Source organism: Micropterus salmoides, unplaced genomic scaffold (assembly GCF_014851395.1).
Source record: "Micropterus salmoides isolate LMB-PRFRI ecotype aquatic unplaced genomic scaffold, ASM1485139v1 Ms_hic_scaffold_12, whole genome shotgun sequence".
Taxonomy (NCBI): Eukaryota; Metazoa; Chordata; class Actinopteri; order Centrarchiformes; family Centrarchidae; genus Micropterus; species Micropterus salmoides.
In genome coordinates this window covers 27,605,900-27,624,520 of record NW_024040263.1, presented here as the reverse complement: position 1 = coordinate 27,624,520, position 18,621 = coordinate 27,605,900, and the positions used below count along the sequence as shown (strand labels likewise).

General features: G+C 38.4%; 1 long non-coding RNA gene across 1 annotated transcript; it reads left to right on the top strand.

Moving 5' to 3' along the window:
* Nucleotides 1-8,205: 8,205 nt before the first annotated feature.
* LOC119898571 lies at nucleotides 8,206-9,175 on the top strand. Its single transcript, XR_005443600.1, has 2 exons — nucleotides 8,206-8,447; nucleotides 8,921-9,175. It is a non-coding gene; the product is annotated as an uncharacterized LOC119898571 (long non-coding RNA).
* Nucleotides 9,176-18,621: the final 9,446 nt, after the last annotated feature.

The window sequence follows — 18,621 nt, the reverse complement described above, 5'->3', positions numbered from 1 at the left end:
TTAATCCGGTATCTGCATGAAGAAATGTCAAAAAGGGTCCAACAGAGCAGAGCTGCCGAGCTCCGTAACTGACTAAGCTCAGCTAACAGATAGGAGTCCCTCTGCTAGCTGTCAGAGCCCCTGTCAATCAAAGCGGCCACGCCCCTAATAATGCAGAACTTCAAGGCTTAATATAATTCAAACGGGTGAGTTATAAAAAAAAGCCAAAATTAGCAATATACACTAAATTCATCTTTTGTACCAGGCTGTAAACTGGCTGTTTTATTCTGCTGTAAAGTTGGGCTTTTTAACATGGGGGTCAATGGAGATTGACTCCCTTTTGGAGCCAGCCTCAAGTGGCCACTCGATGAATTGCAGTTTTAGGCATTTCTGGTTTGGCTTCACCCAGGAAACTGCAAGGTTGCCGCTTGATAATCACATATTGCATATACATATTTTGCAAACATATAATCTGTAAAATGGTTCTAACAGTTAGTTTGCTGTCCATGTAGTGTACTAGATGTCTGTGTGTTGTTTTTATGCTCTGATAATGCTAATCCAACACATCTTTGTAGTAGCGTCCATGTTAATTCCACATTTTGACTTAAGAGCACAAGAACACACACTGAAGTCGGAAGAAGAACTTCACAACTCCAGAAATAGGACCATCTGAGGAACATGTGAATGCACCGTGAGTCTCTGGTTCCAATTCACTTCCCTCACCACTAGATGCCACTCAAACTTTAAAAGTGATGGAAAACCTTTTCAGCAGCTTATATGAGAAAATAATCCATTTTCCTGAAACAATAATTAACCTTGGGAAAAAAAACGTGGAAAATTAGATGAGAGAACTGATACAACACATGGAGCTTCGTAAAGGCTAAATCCTTAATAAACATGTTGTGTCTCATGTGTTTAATCTGTACACAATCAGAATATTAAGTTTTGCAGTGTATTATGTCATGTACATTACATACATGATCCCAACATGCCGAAGTGCATAAGCGCATTTCCCAAAACTCCACACTATACTGTTGGTTAGTAGGCTAACAAATGTTAAAATTATTTTGAATGTTTTCTCACTTTTGGAACAGAACCACAAAGGTCTGGTTTCACTTCGACTCTAAACAAGTGAATATGTTATCACAGCTAGAGACAGGATCCTTAACAAAGTCCAGGTTCTGTGTTCACATGCTGGCTTGAAATTAGCAATGTTTGTAATTGAAATTGCATTTTTGTGCAGTTTTTAATTTTTTGAAAAAATCATACATTTTGGATACAGACGAATAGCAACATTATTGCCGATTAGGAGTTCTTCTGATAAAATAATTTAAACTGAAGTGCTATAAGAGAAACAGAAAAATGAGGCACGAGAGAGGATGAGTGGAAAAAGGGAAAAAGACAATGATACTGAGCAGGGGATACACAGTGAGAAAGGTAGTGCAACTGCAGTGTTATTTCCCTGATGACCTGTCTCCCCCCATGTGACCTACTTCCACTATGGGTTACGTCAGATCCTATCCACTCAGTAATTCATCTCCCTTTGGTGTATGTGTGTGTCTGTGTCTATGTGAAGGCAGGGGGAAGCAAGCATCTGTGCTTATGCCTCATATTTTAGAATTATTCGTCAACCTTTGTAGCAGCATGGAGATCCGATGAGTGTGTGTGTGTGTGTGTGTGTGTGTGTATTCATACATTCAGAGGAGTAAAGTGATACCAGAGGCCGTTTATCCAGAGATCACAGCAACCCTGGGTCTGCTTGTACTGCTTCATTTTTACCATGAAATCAACCCTGTGTGGATGTGTGTGTGTTTCCAATAGCAAAGAATAAAACAACCTTACTACAATGCTTCTCTCTTGTCTAGCTGAGGATCCGTCATGTTCTACTACAGCTCCAGCATGGTGTCTTGTATTCCTCAAGTAAACAAGTAAAGCTATTTTGGACATGTTTTTGAGTTGTACAAAGATAACAGCCAGCGTGTCTGTGATGTTTTTGCCAGTTACAGCACATGTCAAACACGCAAGCTCATGACGGTTGCATTATTTAAACCTGTGGAAAAATGTCATGTCCTATTTCAAACATGAATAGTGAAAGTGTGTGTGAAATAATGAAACTCAACACAGTTCAGAGTTGAGGTTCAAAGCATCAGCCGTGTGGTAGAAAACAATTATGCTATTGGGAGCTACAACAAAATCAAACAGGGTGGTAGGTTAGTTTAAAGTTATAATTCTTGAGATTTCAGCCCTTGCTTTATCTGAAAATGGTAAGACAAGCATGTTTCAAGATGACATCATTGCATTTGAAATGATGCTCATATCACCCACTGGGGGCAGCGCTTGAGGGAAAACTTTGTTAGAAATGGAACAGAAAAAAAGTAACTTGTGTATCTGAATGCCAAAGAAATCATGGGCTGAGAGGCTTGCATCACCTGTATTTTAGTCAACGACAACTTGACTTCCTCTTCTAAATGTCTAGTACAACTGTTGCCTGCGAATCCCTCGGATGACGGTAAGTAACCAAACCATTAACACTAGCATTCATGTGAATCAATACTCTCTAGCTCTGTTTAAGTCTATATTATTTCCAGTTAAAAATATCTTGCTTTTCAGCAGCTTCTGTGGATGCTCCACTGTAACTAGCCATTTGCTACTGTCTTTGTTGATGGGCAGGTAGTGTACAGTCAGCTTATCAGAGGTGTAAAAAATATGATGATTTTCATGAATTGAAATAGTCAACACAGAACAGAAGCCCTCTCCCAAAAAGCCTGCATATGACCTCTGACTCCTAAACAAGGTCTGTGAGGACTCAGAGAAAAACGTCCCCCAAACATCCTGCCGTCACTTTCTTCTGAGCATAAACAAACCACAAACCATTCCAGGACTCAAGGGAAGTTAAGTGACCATTGCCCAGTTTTACGATGACCTAAACCAACAGGTCTGAAAACCCCAGCCAGGACTCAGAGAGGACGCCAAAGTTAAGGGATGATGAGCCATTATCTGACTACCACTAATCCATCCTCAGGAGGATATTTGCACTTCATCAATAACTCATACATGGAACAGGGAACAAAAGATATCGACTTTGCAATTCAGAGAAAAATGGATATTAAATGATATATCGTGTTTAATTAGTGTTATCTGAATAATGTGAATTTTTGTTTCCACATGACTTTTATATAGAGCTGAACTTTTTCTTTAAGTTTATTTATTTAAACAAGGTACAATGACAAACTCTATATGGTACAGATCAAACCATGTTTCAAGTCCAGGGTGTAATTTGTCTCCCAAGTAAGTAATGAACATTGGACTTATTCAAAACAATCATCTCAGAAGAAATAGTGACACAACTAATGAAAAAAAAAGAAAAAATCAAAATAACTAACTCTATAAATAGTTAAAATTAACAAATTAGAAGGTTTGGAAATAAAAATTAAAGACAAGGGGCTAGATCAAATTGTATTCTGACATAAGTAAAAATAATTTTCTGGCAGAGGAGCTTTGAACATTTCTAATATATTTAATCATTATAGAGAACTCATTTCTAAGTGCATTCCGGGGAGGAAATTTGTGTATATAATATTTAGTAATAATAATGATATTATTGATCAGAAATTAAATTTCTTTATTATGTAGGACCACACCTAAATGGACAGAGATGTGAAAGAAAAGAAATCTATCTTTATCAGTTTGGAAGTTAGCCAGCCATGTAAGGATTTCCATAAACTTTGGATTTGGTCACAAACATAAAAAATCTGCTCTCTATTTGTGTTGCATAGGTGACAGTTATCTACATGAAATTTAAATCTGGTTTTAATAAAATCATTTGAAGGAAAATTTTCATTTAGAATTTGAGCATTTTTTTTAGCTATTTTAATAAATTGCATTTCTTTGTGTTTAGGAAGAAGTGGAAATTTAAGATAATTTGTTCTAATAGCTAATATTTCATTTTTTTAAATAATTTTTCAAGGTTTGAAGTTCTCCTTGTAAAGCCAGGGTACATTGTTTTCAACAAATGTTGCCTCAGGAATGTTTTTGGTTTAAAAAGTCAATTTGGTCGTTGTGTTTTCTAGATTATTTTTAATTAACTGAATAAGAGCCATTGGAATGTTTTGTGTTAGAATAGTTATCCAAGGAGCAATCCAAATTAGATCTTGTCCAATTTAACTATATTACTATTTTCATCTAACAGATGCACAATTGACTATATTTGTTTCTCCATCTAGTTGCGCATAAATATAGATTTTCTTTTGCTCAAAATGACTCTTGTTCCATAGCGGAACATTATGTGGACTAAAATTATGTTTATAAATAATTTTCCAGTATGACAGGACTTGTTTGTGAAAGGCAGCGATTTTGACACATAGTTTAGATAGTCACATTTGAACAAAAAGACCACCTAATTTCTCCTCATCATTCTTTAGAAACGATTGTAGCCATTTCATTTTTAATACACCATTCACGATATCAAAATCTATTGCTTTAATCCCAGTTTTCTTTTTTATCAGATTTCCTTTTTTATATAATGATGTTTATTTTTCCAAATGAACTGAAATTTATAACATAGCAGTTTTATAGTTTTTATAATAATCACTGTATCCATAAACATGAACTAGAATAATAACACTATCAATCTCAAGAACACATGCTATCCAATGTCCATCATTATCTGCCTTATCACTTATGATCTTACCGGGGCAGCTGTTGCAGCATATGGCTATGCCTGACGATAGATTCGTGCATGACCAGAAAGGGTTTTGTCACCCCATTGTTGAGTCCAAAACTTAAAGTGATGTATCAGTGTGTTTCTTGAAGAAATATGCAGTTAGCTTTCTGCCCTTTACAAAACAGGACAATGTCGACCGCATCTTCTATCTTTGCCGCCAGGTCAGATGCAATTCTGCACAGAAGCTCCACCACCTCTGTTCTAAGTCATTGACTTTTCTCCCTTTTAAGCGAAGACACAATCTTCTTTTGTATCTCTCATGGTTTAATATGCGACCCTTCATATCCTCATTTTATTTGTGTCCATGTGTTTTTCTAAGGTGCGGACTTTCACCTTACATTCTTTCAGCTCCTCTGAGTTGAATTGCACCGTTTTAGCTATGGCTGCTTGCATGTTACTGTGCTGATGAATTTGACTGCTAATTTCTTCCATGCAGCAGTCCTTCGATAGCATTTAATATGGTTTCGTCGTCAGACGTACCACTTGTTCTCTTATCCTGTATCCAGAGTCCAGAGTATTTTTTGGGTGTGTCCCGTTTGTTGGAGCTGTTCATACTTAGGGCTGAGTTCAGGAAACAGAAACGTGGAGGTAATTTTAACTTCAATTACTGTTACATCGGGACTCAGTTTGCGGAACTCTGAGGAATATGTCTGCTTATCACGCCCTCCCGAAAGTTGCCCTTAAAGGAGCTTAGAGGCAACAGCAAGACAACCCCAAAAAGGGAATGGTTTTGCAGGTAGTGGCCACAGACAATTGTTCTCTACTTATCCTTGCTGACTGATTGCTGTAGTTTCTGGTAGCATGTGGCGGTACCTGCAGCCCAGTCCAACTCTTCCAGGATGGCACGCACATACGTGTTGTCACAAGGTTTGCTGTGTCTCCCTGCACACTATGATTCAATTTCTGGATTCCGCTCACAACACAGCACTGAAACAGCCCTCCTCAAAATAATCAATGACCTCCTCCTCTCCGCCGATTCCGGTCACCTCACCATCCTCATCATGCTCGACCTCACTGCAGCCTTCGACACCATCAACCACTCCACTCTTCTCTCCCGACTGGAAACTTAATATTACTGGCACCGCACTCTCCGGGCTCCGCTCTTACTTCACCAACAGACAACAGTTCATCAACATCAATAACTGCACCTCCTCCACTGCTCCTTTGTCACAAGGCATCCCCCGAGGTTCAGTGCTTGGTCCTCTCCTGTTCATCATTTATATGCCACTTGGTAATATCATATGGAGATATGGTCTCCACTTCCACTGCTACGATGACGTCCAGATTTACATCTCTGCCAAATCCATCACCACAGTAACCTCTGCAACTCTGACCAACTGCCTCACCGACATACAAACCTGGATGCAAACCATCTTCTATTACAGTAAATCTGACATGATCATCATCGGCCCCAAACCACTAACAACAAACAACTTCAGCATTTCCATCAACAACTCCACCCCGTATCCATCCCCACACATCCGCAACCTTGAAGTCATCTTTTACAGCAACCTCACTTTTGATCACCAGATCAATCGTGTCACCTCTGCTGTCGAAACCCTGATCCACGCCTTCATTACATCCAGAATTGACTACTGCAATAGCATCCTCTATGGTTCACCTGCCAAAGCCCTAAATAAACTTCAATATATCCAAAACTCTGCTGGCCTCACCCACACACGCACCCGTGACCACATCACCCCTGTCCTCCAGAATCTTCACTGGCTCCCTGTTCCCCAACGCATTCAGTACAAAATCCTCCTCCTCACACATAAAGCCTTCCATAACAAGGCCCTTTCCTACCTCACAGACATGCTTCACCACCACAATCCCTCCCATAACCTCCGCTCCTCTGACAATAACCTCCTCTCACCACAAATCAGGACCAAGCACCGTACCTGGGGTGATATAGATTTTACCATCGCAGCCCTATGGAACTCCTTACCCATACACATCTGAGATTGCAGTGACATGGACTCTTTCAAATAAGTTATCAAAACCCACCTTTTTAGACTAGCTTTTAACCTCAAATAATGTTATATTACACCTGCTGCTGTTTGTTTATTTTGTTATTTATATGGTCGCCCCTTTGCTCTTATGTATTTCCACACAACATGTTTTTATCTACTGTTCATATAATTTACATTTTGCAATTTATGTTTTTTATCTGTTTTAAATGTACATAACTTCAGGTTTTACTGTAAACTGTCTGTGAGTTTCCTGAAAAGCGCTATAGAAATAAAATGTATAATTATTATTATTATTATGATGTGGGAGCATGAAGGAGATAAAGAAGCTGGAGCATGCCTCAGAGTGCCCCACAGAGAAATGACCTTCCTCCTCCCTTCCAGCTCAACTTCTCTTGCGATCTGAACCACTAGGTGAAACAAAATACTTTTCCTGTAATATTGGGTTGATGCTAGATACTATCACTAAAGAAAATTTTGCTTTAGATCAGAAAGGCTCTCCCTTCAGTACTCATGATATGGAATCGAAAATATTTTACTCATACGTCCCAAAAACTCAGTATATCATCAATGCTAAAGTTATTCACTTATGCGGTAACACAGGTCCTCAATCATGCGTCAATTATCCATTGCTGTATTCGTAACATTCATGGCAGCATTTATTCATTAGTGTGTCTGGTAGATATTAGTTTGTGTGTAATACAGTTGCAGGAAAAAGTATTTGAACTCTTTGGAATTTCCTAGATTTCTGCATAAATTGGTAAGAAAATGTGATCTGATCTTCATCTAAGTCACAACAATGAACACACACGGTCTGCTTAAACTAATACCAGACAAACATTTATATATTTTTATGTTTTTATTGAATACACTGTGTAAACATTCACAGTGCAGGGTGGAAAAAAGTATGAACCCTTGGATTTAATAACTGGTTGACTGGTTGAGTGGTTGTTTGTCTATGTGTGGCCCTGCGATGGACTGGCGACCTGTATAGGAAGTACCCCGCCTTTTGCCCAATGTCAGCTGGGATTGGCTCCAGCCCCCCGCGACCCTGTACGCAGGATAAGTGGTTGACGATGGATGGATGGATAGCAACCCTTCCAGGCCCTGAGGCAGCAAAACAGCCTCAAACCTTGATTCCTCCTCCACCATACTTCACTGTCGGGATGAGGTTTTGATGTTGTGCTGTGCCTTTTTTACTCCACATGTAGGGTTGTGTGTTCCTTCCAAACAACTCAACTTTGGTTTCATCTGTTCACTGAATTTTTAGCCAGTAGTGCTGTGGAACATCCAGGTGCTCTTTTGCAAACTTCAGACATGCAGCAGTGTTTTTTGGACAGCTGTGGCTCTGTGGTGTCCTCCCATGAACTCCATATTTGTTTAGTGTTTTACTTATAATAGAGTCACCAACAGAGATGTTAGTGTAATCCTGTTAGCATAGAGGGCTATTACGGTGTACATATTTAGTGTTATGCAGAAGAGAGATTTTTGTTCTTAATGGTTAAAAAGGGTCTAATGCGAAGTTGATTAGATTAACAAGTATGTAGATGTCGTTTTGAGAACTGAGTGAAAGGAAGGAGGGTTAGCACCGCCGCCTGGTGTGTGCTGTGAGAATTAGAGAGAGAGCGAGTAGAGAGCGAAGGGGAAAAAAACGTCCAAGCCAGGAAGAGTGTATGGCCATTCCGTGGGATTTTTTCTGGAAAAACTAATGCTAATGAGCAGTTAGATAAATTTTGCTCTGTTGAGATAAACCTTTGGATTTGCTGGAACTATTCTTGGTGAGTTGAACTGTTTCTGAATGAGAAATTGTTAAGCTAAACTCACAACAGTGATATGCTAACGGCTAACACTGTTAACTGAGCACGTGGAATTATGAAATTGTAAACACTGGATTCCAAGATGTATTAGCTTGTTAAACGATTGCATGTAAACAATATCGGTTATATGCACATTGTAGTGTGTGCGTTTGTGCACCAAGCGTAGCTGCATGCACTATAAAATGATTGTAACTGCTTAAAAGGGGGGGTTTATTTTCTGTAGCTGCTCTGTGGTGCCACACAGTCGCTGTTTTGAGGCTTCGGGAGAGCTCAAGTTCTTGTTCCCTTTGCTAAGAAGCAATCTTTACCAATGTTTTGTTTTGTTTTGGGAGTGTTTGTGTACACATTTAAGAGTAACACATGAAAATATGCTAGTATGACCAAGAGAGATGAGGAAGTTGTAGTTTTTTTATCACTCTGACTACTTTGTACAGGTCAGGTTTTTTTGTGATGTATGATTCGACACCATGCCGGCCCAAAGATGGCAAGCCACCGCACCAGGATTCACTGTGATGACAACTGAGATCGAAAAGGAAATTTGGAAGTTCTTTGGGCCCATTTTCTTTTGATGTAAATTCACAGAAGTTTTGTGTGTTACATATTATTGGGTGTAAGTGTGTAATAACTGTGGGAAGAGTGAGAGGGTGTGTTAAATTCACTATAGATTCAATACATGTTATGCAACTAAACCCTCTGAGTTGGTCTCATTAATTCTCCATCCTGCTCTGGTAGTCGAACCTTACAATTTGGCCCTGCATCAAACGTCTCAAATCTGCTTCAGTTCATTGAATGGGATGTTACATTAGCATGTTGCAGAGATTTCTGTAAGTCTTCAGCTGACACGCTAGGATTCTTCTTAACCTCATTGAGCATTGTGCTCTGTGCTCGTGCAGTCATCTTTCCAGGGCGGCCACTCCTAGGGAGAGTAGCAACAGTGCTGAACTTATTCCAGTTATAGACAATTTGTCTTACCGTGGACTGGTGAACATCAAGGCTTTTAGAGATACTTTTGTAACCCTTTCAAGTCAACAATTCTTAATCTTGAATCTTCTGAGAGCTCTTTTGTTTGAGGCATCGTTCTCATCAGGCAATGCTTCATGAGAATAGCAAAATTAAAATGGGTGTGTGTTTTTTGGCAGTTCTAACCAACACCTCCAATCTTGTTTCATTGATCGGACTCCAATTAGCTTTTGGAGAAGTCATTAGCCTAGGTGTTCATATACTTTTCGTTGCGTTTCTTCAACTTCCCAACAACACCCCTCGGAATCCAACAGAAGCAAATAAAATTCTTGAAAATACCCGGTTTCACAGGAGTAGTAGGGGCACTTATTGGCATTCATATAAAGATCAACTTTATTATCTTTTATTTCCGATGTGTATATCATAATGTATTCGCTTGAAAATTCTTTATTGTCAAATGTGTCTTGAATGTAAACTCCTCTTAGGAATTTTACCATTCAATGTGAAGTTATCTGAGAATATTCTTAAATAAGGAAATCATTGGTCCTTGCCTATGTCGTCATCCAAAATCCTGTGAGCAGCACAGCAGTGTCGTGAATCAGCTCTAAGGCTGACACTTAAGATTTATTCCTACACTTCACTTAAATTAGGACTGAGATGCTTGATAACTAACTTTGAAGCGCAGCTTTGAGCCATGATTTTTTTTTTTTACTCGAGTCAATTCTTAGCCGTGTTCTCATGAGTAATTCTGAGATGCTTGATAAATACGGGACCAGATCACATTTTATGACCAAGATATGCAGAAATACAGGTAATTCCCAAGGGTTGACATACTTTTCTTGCGACTGTATATGTTTCACGTACAAAGAAGTTGCCCATAGTTATCTGTAAATTACTTTTAGTACCTTTGCTTATCAGTTTCCCTTTTTCCTCTAGCTACCTGGTTTCAAGTTAATTCCCTCACAAAGCTAATTTATGCATAATCTCTTCTCTGATCAAGAGACATGGTGTAGTGAAAAGCTGAGTTAAATTTTGAATTTTGTATTAATGGTGGAGAATGTTAATTAAATTGCTGCTGCTTCAATATGTACTCACTACATATCACTCACATATTGCAATAGGCAATCATACTTAGGCTATTCACTACAGAGCAGAGTTATGATCTGTAGATAGTCAGATCTATGTTGCCTCTTAAAAAGAATGAAACTGTCGGACCGTTACTTAAGTCAGGGCTTAAAGTTCTTGGCACAGTGCCAGAATTCTGGCACGGGGCGTTTTCATATTTGACAATATATAATTATGTCCGTGGAAAATATTCTTGCATATTTTTTAACAGTGTGATATGTGTGTGAAGTGCCAGTCCTCAGCACAATCTCTGTCAGTGGATGCACAAAAGAAAGGGCACTTCCTGACTACGTGGACACTCATTGGCCATTGTAGGCTGTGGACAGGGCATCAAAATTTCTACTGGGTCAGGTTAAGGTCACTCAAAAGGTCAAGGTGTTCTGTTTTTTTTTGTTTACATGCTAACTGTAGTTAAACAACAAAATAAATACACGCTCACCTGTTCCCGTTCTCGCCGGCCTCCTAATCTCTCACTAGGAATAGAGGCGAAAGAAGCTCTGGTGCCTTTCATGCACTCGTGTGCATAAAGTTGCTCATCAACATAGCTTTTCGTGAACCGACTAATCACAGCCTGGACGCGACAGGACACTAAAAAAAGTTTGATGTGCTACAGCAAACTTTAGAAATGTTGAACTTGTTGTTCTGCATGAATGATTATTGACGAGTAGTTCTTAGCATTAACTAATTAGAAACTGACTACCATGTAGATAATTTTTCTTACACAAATTTGATGAATGGAAACTAAGACTAACTAATATCATACTAGCGGTAAGATATATAGTAAGCTATCTGAAATTATAATTTCTCATTTATTTATTTAAGGACAGTGCACATTAATCAACATTTCTGTAAATGTGCCAGTGTTAGCCAGCAGGCTAATTTTCAACTGTAGTTCATAATGATGAATACACTAACATTGGCCCTAATACCGACCGATAAACAAGGTAAACATGTAAATGGGGAGTAATGCTGGGAAATAAAACAATAATAATTATCTCAATATAATTTTCCTCAATAACAATATAACAAATGTTCAATAAATGTTTAATTTATTTGAATCATAGAAAAATCAGCACTTATTTTTCTGTTTAGATATTTATTTTTTTGAGGAAAAGGGACTGAAAACAGATTTTACCTAATGTTACTTGATGCATGTTTGTCAAAAAAAAGATTTTGTCATAATTATTTTGAAAGTTCTGCGCTTAGATTTGTGAAGTGTCCACTGTTGGCATTAAGTGGCACAATTAACTGTCTGATTTCTCCAACTTTTACTCAGGAGCAAAAATCAGCCATTAAACTTGAAAGAAACAATGATTTGACATTTATTGTGATAATTGATATCCAATGATATGAAATTTTTTGTCGTGATAACATTTCTGGCCATGTCGCCCAGCCCTTTTCCCACTTCAAGCATTGATTATAGGTGGTGGCAGAACATTTTACCAGAATGCAGGAAATGAAGAGTTTAATGCTCATTTTTTTCAGGGGGAGGACCTCCAGATTGAATATTTCTCCATAACAGATTATTTACAATTACAATTATGCATACATACAATTATTTTCTTGTGAACCCAGTATCGTAATTCCTCATGTCTCGTGAGCTAAGTCGTCAAACCCCAAATCTGAGCCACTATGTCCCTTTCAGTTTTCAACACAGAGTTACGCTCTTGCCACTTACCTTTCACTTTTGTTGTAACCCCTGAACCCATTTCAGGCACAGAAAACTTTCTTGCTTTAAGCCCTGTTAAGTGTTTTGATGACATAAAGGCCTGGATGGCTCTTAACTTTTTAAGTCTTAATGAAAGTAAGATAGAAGTGATGTTTTTTGGTGGCACCACTGGGACCCCCTGTGTCGATCTGGGTTCCTCGAGTCAGTATATCAAGCCAACAATCACTAACCTATGGGTTAAAATTGACTCTGACTTCAAGCTCGACAGACAGATTTTACAACAGACAGTTGAGGCAACTGGCCAAAATAAAGCCAGTTCTTTCTAGGCAGCACTTTTAAGCAGTAATCCACGCCTTTGTTACCACTCAGTTGGATTACTGTATTGCACTGTACGTGGGGGTCAGTGGGTCCTCTATTGCTCGTCTCCAGATGCCACAAAATGCTGCAGCACGTCTTATAACTGGAGCACGTAAACATGAGCACATTTCCCCCATTTTAGCCTGTACATAATAGGATCCATTTTAAGATTATTTGATTTGATTTTAAATGTCTTAATGGTCTTGCCTCACCCTACATCTCTGAGCTACTACACCCCTGTAGACCCACCCGTTCTCTCAGGTCAAATGCTTCTAAGTGTGCCCATAACAAAGCGCAAGCTCAAAGGGGACTGTGCTTTTGCTGTAACAGCTCTTAAATTGAGGAACATTCTACAAATTAGACAGGCATCTCCACTGTCTGTTTTTAAGTCTCTTCTTGAACCACACCACTTTTCCTTGGCCTTTGATAACTGAAATTGACATTTCTTGTTTTGATTGTATTGATTGTATTGATTTTATTGTTTTATTGTATGGTTGTTATTTGTTTTTTATGCGTCGTGTGAGCTTTGTGTTTAGTGTCTTTTATATATTCATTTATTGTTTTTCTGTACAGCACTTTGTGTCCACTTTGGGTTTTTAAAGTGCTCTATAAATACATTTTGATTGATTGATTGATTGAGCTTTATCATTGAAAACAGCTGTCTGCTGTTGCTGGAAATGGGATTGCTAAGAATGGAATTGGGGCTGGAGAACCAAAACAATTATCCAAAATAGGCATGCTTTGTAGCATTTACTGTCTTTAGCTCATTACCACGCCACAAAGTAAGCAACTAGCTGTTGATTTTAATTAAGCATTCATCAGCTAAAAATCTGGATATTTTCCTGGCACTGAAGAAAAAAAGAAAGGTAAAATGAGAGTGAATATTGAACTTTTACCAGATGGCCAGAAACATTGCTCTGTATCTAGATTTGTAAACATGTTACTATTTTGCTGATATCTTCAGTATGACAACTTCATGGGATGATACGTCAATGTTGTGTTTTACAACAAAAACAATTAATGCAGCTTTAAGACCTATTACTAATATTTTGGTGTACCTTCTGGTAGAAATTACCCTGGCTGAACCCATATGTTCCACAATCTTTCATACACAAATTGATGAAAAGATATATTTTGTTGTTGTTGTTGTTGGTAATTAACTTTGAATTTCACATCTGACTAAATCACAGTAATGGTAATTACATTGAAGCTGAGATGAAATTTCTCCTGTTGCATCAACTTCTCCACATTATGACAGGAAATGTTTATATGGAATTTTATATGTTCTATATTTATTTCCTAATATCACATGCAAAGGTTACCTTGCTGGTGGGAGCAGCTGTAGAGTGAAGATGATGACTTACTCCCACCTAGAAAAAAAGGAAAGACTTCTCTCTTTCACTGTCTCTCAATTTCTCTCTCCTTCTCCCTCTTTGTCAGCTCCCTGCTGTCAGAGATCTTTCTTAAAAGTATATGTCAGAAATGGAGGGAGAAGATGAAGAGGTGGTAATGGTGGCAGGTGTTATGTTTGAAGATGTGTGTGTGCGTGTGTGTGTGTGTGTGTGCATGTGCCTGTCAGTGAGGTACAGGTGCTCTTGCAGTGTCAGGGAAAACGGCAGGCTCAATCTGGGGTTGGCTGATTGGCCAATTAGGGACTGTTTCCATGTGACATGCGGCAGTCAATTTACTTTCCCTTTTTCACTGTCTGTCCTTCTCTCTCTTTTACCCTCATCCTCAAGTGCCTCCGTCTTTACCGTTATCCTATTTGTCTCTTCCAGTATCTCTTCCTCTTTTTCTTCCTTCCATTCAATTTGTTCTCTCTCCCTCACTTACCTAGTCTACTTCACCCCCCAAACTCTCCTCCCAAACCTACCGCTACTCATATGTCTTTTCTAACTACCTGTTGCTCTTTTGTCATCTCCAGTATGCATCTCTCTACCTTTCCATTGTCCCTCATTGCCACACACGACAAAGTATAATGCCATCCTAATGGGAGAAATGAGGTATTACTTAACTTTCATCCAAGAACACATACTGTATGTACCCAGCATTTGTGAAACAACATGCATGCATTGTCTGTGTACATTTGATTATTTGATTAAATCCAAAGTGGCAGAAACCAGAAAACGACTAGTCATACTCATCTCCTCATTTTTTAACAAGATGCCGAAATGAAAATACAAGTCCTCATATTGTTTATAGGTACAACGGTAAAATAGACATACATACACATGTCAGCAACAGCGGTCAAAACATGAACAGTTAGCGTACAAAACAAAGATGTGGTCAGTCTTTAGATATATGGTTTGATTACCTTGGCATGACAGACCTACTAATAGTACCGAATATGAAGCCTGTTGAGTGCCATTGGAACACCTGATGGCAGATTTTGTTAAAAGGCAAATATAAATTCATCATTAAACTTTGCATTAAAAAAGTTAATCACATTTGCCAATTTAAAAGGTATAATTCACTTTTTTTGTGTTTAAATAATGAATTAATAAGACAGGATGTGATATGGAATGACATAGGCAAACATAAGCAAATGGGAAAAACAAGTCAAATATAGTATATCTTTAAAAAAAATAATTTAAACACAAAGTAAACAAATTATAAATTGACTGTTTGCTAAGCCTCACCCCATTATTGTTGCTACATGTATCAAGCTTTCCACTCTGGCATGGCACATATGCAGCTTACAATTAAAATATTTCTGTTGACATCGGGATTTGATCCGTGCATTAGATAAATGAAAACACAAAAGCACTTTAGTTATGCATTACTTGAATGAAAACATGTAGGCTATACATCACTTACACATTATGCTTCAATTGTGATTTTAAGAGATGTAACTAGTTAAAGGCAGGGTAGGCAAGTTGTTTCTAAGCCACTTGTCTACTTGTCATATTGTTTAAACTGTCTTTATATACCAATAAATATTAAAAGGTTAGGTGCTCTGAAAAAGAGATTCTTATAAAGACAGGGCTGCAATAAACACAGACACTAGTTCCATTGTGAAGGTGTACTGGTGTAATGAGCCGGATTAGAGATGATGAATTATCAGTGCTCCCCAGAGGACAGTCCTTTGTTCCCCTGAGGGACTGTCTTTTCTTTAACTTTTACTTTTATCAATCAATCTAATCAAAAATCTATTTGTGCGTATTGTAATCAAATATCTTCCCACAATCAAGCCTTAATTGTTAAACAGTTGTACCGTTCTTAGTTTTAAGCACTTGATAAAAAGGAAAACAATTGTCAGTAGTTAGACCTTAAAGGGTTAGCATTTCATAGGAATCACATCAGATGAGAGGAACTTATTTAGCTTTCTGGATATATTGGCTGTTACACGTTCTTAGAGAATATAAGCAAGATACACGAATGGCATAGATTATGGACAAGTAAATACAGCGTGACATTTATACATTAAACGGCATTTCAGACGATGGCATGTAATACTTATTTTGTCCACTTCTCTCGGGTTACATGAGGATAGCTTTGATTAGCCCTAAAACAATCTTTGCTCAGGAGCTGGGGAATTTAGCTATTTAACCTTAAATTCAAGCTGGAAAATTAATCGAGTATAGGATGACATTTCTTTATCATATCCTTTCTAAAGGAAGTGTCAGAAAGTGTTGATAACAAAAAATGAATAAATATCAGGGCCCTTGCTAAATATTATACACTGCAAAATTAACTTGTTTAGATTCTTTTCAACACCAAATAACACCAACATGGTAACATAACTACTCAAATGAAGTGGAGAGACCTAATTAAGTAACTTAAAGATTGTTTAATTAAACAAGGTAATGCTTTGAGTTTTGAGGAGACAGTACTCTTTGTTTACACAAAGAAGTTCAGGGCAGTGTCTCTGGTGTCCTGGAGTTTCTCATGCCTCGGCGTGAAGAGGAGAATATACTTTGATGTGAGGTAATTAAACAAAGGGGAAGGTCAGTTGCCATGGTTACATGTGTGTGGGGCAGTTTAGGGTTTCCTGCGCTCTCTTACGAAGAGTTCCGCTGTTCAGGAGAAAGCTAATCTCTGGTGAGTGTTTCTTTGCCATTTTAACAGTCAGGCACCAAGGCTTATCTCGGCTGCTGCCAAAGGTGGCCATTTTTACGATCAACTGCCCAGAAATAGCACTTAGGGAAAGCAAACTTTCAACCCCCCTCCTTTGGGGTCTCTTCAGCTGTCTGTTGAGGGTTGTTATCTCACACCCTCCTTTTCTTTCTCTCAGGGAGAGAGAAAGAATTTGGAGTAATCCAAATTTATTTGATATAAAATGCACAAATCCACACTGTATGTTCACAACAGTTTAATATTATCTTGTGTCTGCAAGCGTTCTTTGACTTTATGTTACTCTTATATCTTTGAACAAGACATTTAACAAATGTGATGATGTAGCTTACTTGTGTGTTTTTGTAGTTATGAGAAATACAACATGTTTAGCTAGTGTACATAACTCTAGCTAAAGGTCCCCCAGTATCTGTTTTTCTGGTATATAAGCTACTTATTATATAGTTTGACTTTGTATATAGCTAAACCTACTGTCTGAAAACATTTTACTGGAATTGTTGTTGTTATGTCATGAATTATATAAACAGAAGGGAAAAATACTGTTATGTTTTTTTTCTACTATGCCCTCAGGTCACCTGCAGATTGGGAGTCTTCCATAGCCCTGTACTTCTCACCAGTTTACGCCGATCGTACCATGCAGGCTGGCCTGATTACAACCACTGTATCCACAGACCAGCCAGGAGAAAAGCTGATGACACAATTCAGTATGTTGCATTTTTATTACTCTTATGCATTTTACTCATTACATTTATAAGTGATGAGTCAAAAAAGGTTAAACAGTATGAGGAATACAGATAGATAGTTGTTATGACCTGGCTCAAAAGGCCACAACAAAAAGGAGACACACCATGGTAGAAGTTTAACAAAACATGTTTATTTAAACCAAAATTAACCAAATTAAAGCTGGTGCCAAAGTAAAGTTACTGCAATCAGCTCTTCCTCTACAAGGGAGAGAGAGAGAGATAGGCCACACCCAGTCATGACCCCACAGGGCGTCACATGGTGCTAATTTATTGTTTTGATTGCATTTTATGTGGAAATGTTAATTACTGTATAAGAGAACAATGTCAGGTATTACAAACTTACTTACTCACTAAGCTGATACCCCTTCCTGTATAACCAGGTATGGCAAGGTGTACAACAAAAAGTCCAGGAAGTGGAGCTTGTACTGAAGTGGAGCTCATTGAAGGTGGAGAAGGACTACAGTTACATCGCGGACCTTCAGAGTGATATCCTCCTCTGATGGTTGTCTGCTACTGAGGAGATGCCTAGAAACAGAACCAGGAGACTGGATGATCCCTGTCAACATGGGGTTCAGTCAGGTGTCCCTGCACCAACTGTATTGCCAGGTACGGTAAGGTGTATAACAAAAAGTAATATGGTTGGTTTTGAAATGTGGTAATCATGTCAGAGAGGTGACTATTAAATCATCTCCACAGCAGCGATACAATGCTACATGCAAAGTCTGAACTGTCTTCATAATCTGGACACACCTTGTATTTCATCCTGTATATGCTTATTTTTCTCAGTATCACGACTCTGTGACCAAGTGCTGCACATTGCCATACTACAAACTGTCTGTATGCTGCGTGACTGAACTGTCTGTTACTCTGTCCTGGCTCTGGAAGGTCAGCCATGTGTGGTGTATGGAAACACAGTAGTATGGATGTTGTCCACAGTCCTCAGATTTTGGCCTGTAAAGGAATTGTTAGAACCCCAAATTGGAAAGATTGGTGTAATAGGAAAGAACATTCATCAATATGATAAGATCTTTTTATTGAACAGAGGTTCGTTGTCCACATATATATATACCAGTTCATATGCTATTGTTGGTGCTTGAAGCTTGACGCAGGTCATAGAAAATGTGCTCCTTGGCTTGCACCTCGACCCCCCCCATCCTCTGCCTCTAACGCTGCTTATGCGCATTCACGTATTGGGGGCGTGGCTTTG